The sequence below is a fragment of the Triticum dicoccoides genome, chromosome 7A, assembly GCF_002162155.2.
Source record: "Triticum dicoccoides isolate Atlit2015 ecotype Zavitan chromosome 7A, WEW_v2.0, whole genome shotgun sequence".
Lineage (NCBI taxonomy): Eukaryota > Viridiplantae > Streptophyta > Magnoliopsida > Poales > Poaceae > Triticum > Triticum dicoccoides.
In genome coordinates this window covers 418512226-418522552 of record NC_041392.1, presented here as the reverse complement: position 1 = coordinate 418522552, position 10327 = coordinate 418512226, and the positions used below count along the sequence as shown (strand labels likewise).

General features: G+C 47.5%; 1 long non-coding RNA gene across 2 annotated transcripts; it reads right to left on the bottom strand.

The window, feature by feature from the left end:
* Nucleotides 1–1670: 1670 nt before the first annotated feature.
* Nucleotides 1671–4667, bottom strand: LOC119332626. Of its 2 annotated transcripts, none has more exons than XR_005161061.1 (3): nt 4230–4664; nt 4033–4142; nt 1671–1947 (listed from the first exon to the last, which is right to left on the bottom strand). It is a non-coding gene; the product is annotated as an uncharacterized LOC119332626 (long non-coding RNA). The 2 variants fall into 2 exon arrangements; XR_005161062.1 differs by lacking the exon at nt 1671–1947 and adding an exon at nt 2783–3128 and having other exon boundaries at nt 4230–4667.
* Between the last annotated feature and the right edge of the window lie 5660 nt (nt 4668–10327).

Below are 10327 nucleotides of genomic sequence, written 5' to 3'. Positions count from 1 at the left end.
ACAAAAATATCGTGAAGTAAAAGTGAGCAACAATTTTTGTCAAATGAAGAAAAAACTTGCGACATTAAGGTATGGAAGAGCCTAGAAAAAAATGACAAGTGTATGGATGATGTGTATTATAAACCACAAAGTTGAAAAGGGATGATAGTTCATTTAGAAGAAAAGAAGTCCGGATAATGAAAGTATGGGATATTCTAGAACAAAAAAATGCTCGTGTTTTGAGGTTTGTGCATATTGTGAATAGAATGGTAATTCACTTAGAATAAAACAATTTGGATAATTAATGCATGGGAGATTCTAAAACAAAGATGAGGTGCTTGTATTTTGAGCTTTGTACATATTGTGCATTGTAAATCGTGAATAAGAAAGATCGGTAATTCATTTGGAATGCTTGTTTGGATAATTAATGTGTGGAATGTTCCAGAGCAGTGGCAGATCTAGGGGTGGGGGCGTGGGGGCCATGGCCCCCATAAACAATTTGCTGAACTTTCTTTACTAATGCATTCACATGTATATTCAATACTTTATTAACTATTTGTAATATTTTTTGACAAAAATGCTACCCATTGCAATGTTGTCCCCATGTTGGTCCAGTTCTAGATTCGTCACTGTTCGAGAGCAAAGGACTGGTGCTTGTGTTTGAAGATTCGTGCATTTTCATGCTCAACAATGGAATCTTCTAGATTCTATCAGGTAGAATCCAGTGAAGTAAAGATGATATCTAATGACTAATAGTACTCAGATTTGTCATCTATGATGGTCAGATTGTCTTCATTCAAAATTATTCATATGTTATATAGTGGCGTAGATATTTAGCATTTGTATTTGTACTCGGTGATTCTAGCCTCTTGTAGGATAAGTGAGCGTCTGTACTACCCATGGGCTGCAATAGTAATTTGTGGTTGGGACTCAAAACACACTCTTTCAAGGGCCCGAAGGCAAAAACACAAAAGGGCAGTCAATACCAATAGCTGAATATTTGCGGTGGGAAATGACCCAAAGTGGCCTCGCTCCACGGGCCCACACTAAAGGCCACCTGGCTAAAACCTATTCGCTAACCCCACGCTTTTCCCAGGGCACCCCAAAACGTGTGGTCTCGCGCGCTCCACCGATGCTCGCCCACAATCTGAGCCGTCGATGCTGTGCATCCCCCCTGTCACAACCGTCCGATGTTGGCAGGGCAACTCGTGGCTGACGAAGGCCGGACTCAGCGGACGACCCAGATTCTCCACGCCTCCCTTCATGCGGCGATGCGGGGTTGGGTGGCCCCGAGCCGTACGGGTTGCATTGGTGGTTGAGACGGATGCTTTTGAACTTGCGGCTGTAGTAGAAAAGCGCATGGGCAGTGGGCCCCGCATGACTACGCGGGAGGCCTGGAAGCAAGGCGAGGAAAAGGAGCTCCATTCCGTTTACCCGCTGTGCCCGGCTCGTGTACCCGTCTGCATCTTATCGCCGTGTAGGCCGTGATGTGGCGCCGGGCTTTGTTTATTCGAGGCGACCGAAGATGGCAAGTGTCGATCGTCGGGCGACTCAGGAATATCGTGTGGCTAGGGCATCTTCAATGTGGATTCACCCGTCCATATGGTTTAAATTACAAATAATCAGCATGCACATCTTAGTCTGTACATTCAACACATTGTGCATTTTCAATGATCAAGATCAAAAGGATCTGAACAACATCAGTTTCAACCATTTTCTTCCAATAGCTTGTGTTAAGAAGGAACACGAAAGACTACAGTGTGCCATCACAAATGCATTAGAACCATAAAAAATAAATATTTGCATTCAAGAGGCTTGAACTTTTACATAAGGACCACTCTAGTAAGACTTGAAGAAGCTTGAACTTGCATCAGAACCACTCTAGTAAGACTTGAAGAGGCTTAAACTTGCATCACGATCACTCAAGTAAGACTTGAAGAGACTTGAACATGTGGCTTCTTTGTTGTCCTGCAAATATGACGAGAAGCAAACTTACTGAAGTATTTATAAAATGTGAAGCTTCTAAAACTCCATCTTAATTTATTTATAGGCAGTATTGCAAGTCATCACATTTCAGAAAGCTATATATTTTCTTTTGTAGAATAAGACATAATCCACCTAGATCAACAAAACTACCTTCAAGTAGTGCATATATGGAGTAAAAAAATACAAGGCATCAGCACAAGTAATCTATTCCCACCTCTCGTGTTTTTTTTTTCAAGATGCAGTCCCTTAGGGCCCGATTCATTAAAAAAAGGTCGAAGAGAGTTGCCCAGTTAATCAACGAAAAACCGGGCGAAAACCATCATAACACGCCCGCAAAACATAAGGCACACATGACGACCTGGCAACCCACACAAGAACACACACACACCGTCAAGGAGAAAAGCACCGTCGAGGTTGCAATCTAGTGTCATCATCATCACACCTCCGCAAGGAAGACAAGCGAGGCACGGCAACCCCTCGAACCCGCCGGATGAGACCGACTACCAAAGCTCAACAGCAGCCCAACTTCGCCCGAAGCCGCCAACGTTGTCACACAAGAAGTCACACAATATCACCATTGCCGGATGGACACCTGTCGAGCTGCCTGGATCCACCGAGCCACGCAACCGAGAGGGGATCGAACATCCCCCACCTCAAGCGCCCGCCACCTGACGAGGAGTAGCTGCTGGCCGAGCCTGGCGGCGCTAGGTTTTGGGGCCCCCGGGTCGCCTCGGAGGAGACGACGCAAGGAAGGGCAAATGTGTTTTTTTACCTATATCTCATTCTCTCCCTCTAATTACCTCCAGCAAACAAAATATTTCTCGCAAAAAGATTGTGACTGATTCTTCGACTGATACACAAAAGTGTCGCACAAACCACATCTTTCACGCAAGATAGCGCATAGGTCCACAAAGGACCATGTAGTTAGGCGCAAACTATCATAACAGTACTTATTAGAACCTTGATAAATTTATTTAAGCATATTCTTTCTAATCTTAATCTCCGTCTCATCCTCGCTGAAATCATCAAGCTCTCTAATCCTCCTCCGACAATAGGTGTGTTGAACTATCACGACAACCGACACAAAAAATCCAGCTGCTGCCCTCTTTCTTTTCTTCCTCCTCTCATCATGATGCAATGATGTTAACGTGCAAGTCCGACATCTATATTGAGAAGTAAATGAAAATTGAAAAAAAAAACCATCTTGTTAGAGCCGATTCATGTTGGACAAATAAGATGGTTATATGCATGTGGTTTAACGAGACAGGGAGTGTGTGTGCAGTGTGCGCACTGCACTGCTATGCATATGATGATGATGCTATGCATACCCAGCTTAGTGTATATGTGGTTATATAGGAGCTTAATTTCTGAAAAGTGCAACCGGATGGACCAACAACCAATATGCATATAGGCAACTCGACTAAATATTTCAACCTGAAAGTTAACCCACATACTAATTAATTAGCACCGGCCAACGTAGCAGTCTGCTAATGTTTTCTATAAGAGGCTACAAAAACCACAACAGATCAATCTATTCCTAAACTTATTGAGCTAGCAGCAGACCTGAATAATGAATGCAAAATATGGTGAATCTGACTTTTGTAAGAACTGATAACACACCCTCTCCAGAGCTCTTGCGCGCTTTTTAGAGTCTAAAATGAAAACAGAGCAACCTTTCCCATCTTTGGCAATATTTGTCCTAAAAGGCTAAAACATAGCTGCATTACAAAGAGCAGCAGAACGTAATCAAACCATTACGTCTAAAACCTGCCATATTTGCATCTTTTAAAGTTCCTATCAAAGATCCAATTTCTGCAAATCCTAATCAACTTGCGGCAAGAGCCAGCCAGAGATGCACTATTACTAGCAAGTACAACTGGCTCTATGTTCTGCTACTTGGAATGGAATGGCACGTCTTGCTCTCCCAAATACGGCAGCAATTACAAGTACACGAGCATCATCTCTTTCTTAACAGGGAGTACACGACAATGGGGTATGCATCAGGAGCTAATTAACTTGGAACAGAGATTTCCATTGGTACAAATGTAAAAGCTTAGTTAGACGAACCTTGCCAAAAATTTGCCCTCAACAGGGATAAGGTGCAGAGATGGTCAAGATGTCAATCTCCTCTGGAGGTGTCCAGATCCCGTGTGCTTGAGGTCGATCCGGTACTAAATCTGATGATTTAGTGAGGTTAGGGTTCAAGAAAAGAGAAGTGCGTGTGTGGGAGGGGGGAGAGAGAAGAGGTGGAGGAAGAGACCTACCAGGGACTGCGGGCGGGGCAACTGGGGGTCACCGGCCGCTGCTCCCGGCAGCAGGACGGAGGTCCGGGCGGGGCAACTGTGGTCATCGGACGCTGCTCCCGGCAGCAGGACGGAGCACGGGGCGGAGCAACTGGGGGTCGGGGGATTGAAGGGGGAGGTGAGGAATAGGAGATGGGAAAGGATAAGAAATGAAGAAGAGGGATCGGCGGAGGAGGGAGGGCTCGCTGGTGGCGGCGAATCGGAGCGCCATGGATGGGGAGGAGCAGGATTGGGGAGGGAGAGTGGTGTCGGGGAGGAGGAGAGCTGGCAAATCCACAGGAATGACGGGGAGGAGGCAGGGATTTGGGTGAAAACGACAATTCAATTCCAATGGTCAATGTGTGGCAGCCAAACAAGTTGAAACCGGAATTCGCAAATGAATTCCACCAAATTCGCCCGAAATGATGTGTACCAAACGACCTCTTAAATCTTTGGGCGATGCTAGGCGTAAGTCGGGCAATGGATCCCGTTTTGTAAGTCGCCTTTGCAACCGTCCGATGTAAAGCACCGCGTCCGTCCGATTTACACGTGCATGCTCCCCCCGCAAAGCCCGTCGGCCCCTAACCGTTTGCAGTCATTTTCTTTCACGCCTCACAGCCGTACTCGTGCGTTCGCATGCACGCAGCGTCGTGCTCACAACAACAACATCTCAGCAGTTGTACTTGCATTATTAGGCGAGGCGTGGCGACTTCCAGCCATGTACGTATACGGCTTGTAATGGCATGCCAGCAGAAGTGGTGTATTTTATTTCTAGCAAGTGGATGGCAGTAGCATGCAAACTTTGGAGGCTAAATGACAGTCCACAATGGAGCGACATGGCGCAGCGGTGTGCTTCGACAGCCATCGCGATGCTGCAACGGTCGCCAGATTGCTTTGACGATGCTGCGACGGCAGTCGGCTGCGTCGATGATGTTGTGACGGTGTGCTTCGAGCCTTCGACGGCCATGGCGATGCTGCGACAGGCGCGCCCGATCGCTTCCACTATGCTTCCACGATGCCGACTTGCAGCATCGCGCCTCCGTGCCCCTCGCAGCACACAACTTTCTCCAATGTTGCGTTGCAATAGCCGTGGCCGGTGAGGACGCCTTGACGGATGCAGGCGACAGCCGTTGCAGCACCGACAACGCCGACGAGTGTTGCATGGCAGCCCGACGACCATACAGCATCGCGCCTGCGCGCCCATGGCAGCACATACGCAACTCTCTCATGTGTTACGCTACAACAGCTGTCGCCGGTGAGGTCACCCCACTTATCACAGCTACGGGGATGTGGTCGACAGCCGTGCAGTACCGACTTGTGCTGCATTACAACACCACCAATGCCGACGAGCGCTACCCAGAAGCATCGATGACCATCAGCTTCACGCCCCCATCCAGGTTGCAATGCCGACTAGTGGGTGCATCGCAGCAGCGTGCAGCCGTCTACTGGTGCTACATCGCAGTACCTAAGCGTCTCTGCAGCGTTGCGGGTGCTGCGTCGCATGGCGATGTGCTGTATTACAACACGACCGGCGGTTTTGCGCCGTTGATTGGAGCACGCTGTGCTTGGCCAGTCACGCTCATGGCGGAGAGTAGCAGTCTAGCAGAGACCAGCGAGAGGCCAGAGGTTAGAGACGAAGGGAAAACTGATGGCTAGCTCACGTGTATGCACGGAAAGGTAAGGAGATAAGGTTGTGTTGTGTGAACCCCATGGGAAGCAAGGCGTGCATGCAGCCACTTGACACATCCACTACGCAGCAAGGCATGCGTGTGGGAGACAGACTGTCGCAGGATCCAGCTGGATCGGACATTCCGCGACATGGTTGATGACATGACGAAATCAATCGGTTGAAATAAACACTTCCCCTAAATCTGTTCTACTTGGTTGATCTTTTTTTTTGAGAAATTCATCTAAATTAAGAGTAATTCGGCCATGCATTTAAATAGTTACAAAAATGCAATTAATAGCAAAAACACCAGATGTTGAACAATTTTTTTTTGCATTCATTGATCCTAAAAGGAAAATAATTGGTTGTCCGTGCCAAATGCTCAATTTTCGACCGCCTTTTCGTCCTGCTTTTGCGCAAAGCATTTATACATTGTAGCATGGAAGTCGTGAACAATTTTTGTCGCATCCAGATCCAAGTCGTCCGCCTTGACATACAAGATCTTTTGCTCCCCGGGAATTTCCTTGATCGCAAGTTTTCTCTCCTCGAGCTTAATTTCCTTTTTTGGATTTTCATGAACATGCCAAACCTCTTTGCATTCTTTTCCTTCTTCATCTCATTGCGCTTAGCACATGCCTCTCACTTCTTTTCCACGATGACCTCGAACTTCTCCGTCATCTTTGTCCCCCGCCCCTTCTCGCTTCCCCTTTTTCGTCTCCCACTTCCCCCTTCTCGACCTAGGCACATGGGTGGTCGGTGCAAGCCCTCCTCTAATGGTCGGATCACCACCTTCATCACTTGTTGGTGTCGGCGATCTTGGCGGAATGGGCAATGGTGCTCCACTTGCTTTGCTTATTCAACTTGAACCAACAATGTACCATCAGCTTTCTCAACAAAGAAACAATGTATCACCGTGAATGACTTGTTGCCAACAGGAAAGAAAATAGAGCAAATTAACTTGCGAGACCAACACATAGAGCAACATAGAGAAAATCATCTTACGAGTTGAAGGAGTGGCGTACCACTTTGCCACCCGGTTTAGCATTTGTGCATACACATCGCTATACTTGTTAACGACCTCTTTAGTAGTGTACATGATGTCCAGCAAGTGCGCAGGCTTTAGTTGTAGCCTTTTCAAAGTAAGAGTATAGAACCCACATAGAGCACATGAATCAATCTTCATCTCTTGTATTGATTTAAGTTATAGTTCTTACCGAATGGTAATTAAGGGTTTTCATGCGGAGCATCCAACGGTCATCTCCATGGACCAACCATCATCCCCTAAAGCACCAAGTGGAATGATGACAAGAGCGCATGCAATAGCTATCAAGATCGAGGTGACATCTCTCAGTGAGCTTCCATATGAACCACATGAGACATGGCTACTACCTCAAGCGGAGATGCTATGTTGCTTAGGTACCAGCAAGCGACCTTGAAGACACTCGGGATGAAGACCAAGCCACCACGAATGCGGATGAAGGCACGCGACAAGAGGAAGTGTCAAGGTGCTATAGTGGTCGGACTTCGGGCCCCGAGCCCAGACATCCGCACCTGAAGACACGGGCAACAACAACAAGGCAGCAGCCGCAGAAGCTCCAGCTGTCAGACATCTAGCCGTGTCCTGGACATCCAGCACCTGAGCCACGACATCCGACATCACCCTGGAAATCCGGCCAAGGACATCATTAGCGCGACCAACCTCCAGGCCAGACATACAGCCTACCTGGACATCCGGCATCTCCTAAAGGCCCAAACATCCAGCACGTGCGCATGCACAGCTGAGCCAGAGAGATCGGCGGGCCGTAAGCTTGGTCCATGGACTGTGGCCCAACTAGGTTGGTACCCGCTAGTCTAGGACACCGTAAGTAGCCCCTGAACTTGTCTTCGAAGCTGAGGACGTAAGATCCCTCCTGGGACCAATGTTTTCGTCTTGTAGTCTTCGGCTTGGCAGGCGAATTCCTTCCATCAATTTGAGTTTGGCCTCCATGCGCGTAATATATCTTTGGGTTCCACGCGTCAGAAGGATGTGGTCTTCCTAATCCGGGACTTTCCCCATGATTTGGCCACGGGCCCCACCATGTGCGACCCTTTTCGTTATTAAAACAATTATTCTCGATCCACGTGCCATATAGCGAGCTATTTGTTTTATGACTAGATGTCGGAGCATCGCCCCTTGCTTTATTAAATGGGCATATAACCCAAGGTGGCGACGAAAACCGCATCCCATTTCTCCCCCCTTCCGCCCCAGCGCGAAATCTTTTCTCAGAAGTTTAGCTCGAGAGCTTCAGCAATGGCGAACAGCATGGGCTCATCAAAGCACCCCCACATGCCCCTTAAAGGTGACTGGGGAAGCTGCTCCATCACCCGTCTCCAACTAGACTGGCTCGCCACTCAAGGATATATGTTGGACCCAGATCTTGCTTCCACCCGCTTTGGCTTAATATCTCTAGATGGGCAAGCGCATGCGGGTAGCTATCCCATTCCACACGGGGAGGAGTGAGCCTGCTTTGTCCCCTTGTTACTACGGGGCCTTGGATTTCCCATCCATCCATTCCTCCTGGGTCTACTTGAGTTCTACGAGATCCAACTCCACCACCTCATGCCCAACTCCATCCTATATGTCGCGGGATTCGTTGCCCTCTGCGAGATGTACCTTGGATGCGAGGCACACTTCAGGCTATGGAAGAAGTATTTCTATTTGATGCCCTGTTACTGGGGTGGGCGGAGCCGAGGTATGTCGTATTGCGGGAACCGGATATCCAACGGGTACCCCTAGAGAGAATACCGACACGTGGACCACCGAGTGGTTCTACATGGCCGATGTACCTCTTTATGATCCCGCCCGCTCCGGGCTTCCAATCTTCTTCCCCGCGCCTAAATAAGCGTTTCAACTGGCAGCCGAAGAGTTCCTTGCAAAAAGATGATCCTGATGTGGCTCGTCTTGCCGCCCAAGTGAGGTGCTTGACACACAATGGGCTCACCATCATCGACGTGATGGCGAAGACCATTGACCGAAGAGTTCAACCCCTTCAGCAACGCATGCAACCACTATGGATGTACAATGGAACGGACAATGCAACCGATCTATTCAGGGAGGTTTCAAGGATCAGGTAGCCATGGCTGCCACTCTAGCCGGAATATACAAGGGGGAGAGGGAGGATTTTGCCAAACGGAAGTTTATGGACGGCTTCTCGTACTATGGACCCGTCGAAGCGGTGAGTCTTCCTCAAACTATCTCGTCTACCCGAGCAGTGCTTTTATATCTCTGAATAGATGTTCAGCATATTCGAACAGAGATGAAAATGTTAGGTCAAGATAGTAAGCTGCCCAGTGCCCGAGCCAGGGGTGTATTCTCGTGGCGATGACCCTGGCTTCCATGAGGATGTCGATCTTGAAGGAAATATGCCCTAGAGGCAGTAATAAAGTTGTTATTTTATATTTCCTTATATCATGATAAATGTTTATTATTCATGCTAGAATTGTATTAACCGGAAACTTGATACATGTGTGGATACATAGACAAAACACCGTGTCCCTAGTAAGCCTCAACTAGACTAGCTCGTTAATCAAAGATGGTTAAGTTTCCTGACCATAGACATGTGTTGTCATTTGATGAACGGGATGGCATCATTAGAGAATGATGTGATGGACAAGACCCATCCGTTAGCTTAGGATTATGATCGTTTAGTTTTATTGCTATTGCTTTGTTCATGACCTATACATATTCCTTTGACTATGATATTATGCAACTCCCGAATACTGGAGGAACACCTTGTGTGCTATCAAACATCACAACGTAACTAGGTTATTATAAAGATGCTCTATAGGTGTGTCCGAAGGTGTTTGTTGAGTTGGCATAGATCAAGAGTAGGATTTGTCACTCTGAGTATCAGAGAGGTATCTCTGGGCTCTCTCAGTAATGCACATCACTATAAGCCTTGCAAGCAATGTGACTAATGAGTTAGTTACGGATGATGCATTACAGAACGAGTAAAGAGACTTGCCAGTAACGAGATTGAACTAGGTATGAGGATACCGACGATCAAATCTCACGCAAGTAACATACTGATGACAAAGGGGATGACGTATGTTGTTACGTGGTTTGACCGATAAAGATCTTCATAGAATATGTAGGATCCAATATGAGCATCCAGGTTCCGCTATTGGTTATTGACCGGAGATGTGTCTCGGTCATGTCTACATAGTTCTCGAACCCGTAGGGCCCGCACGCTTAACGTTTGATGACGATTTGTATTATGAGTTATGTGTTTTGGTGACTGGAGTTTGTTCAGAGTCCCGGATGAGATCACGGACATGACGGGGAGTCTCGAAATGGTCGAGAGGTAAAGATTGATATATTGGAAGGAAGTATTCGGACACCGAAAGGGTTCTAGAGTGTATCGGGTACATACCG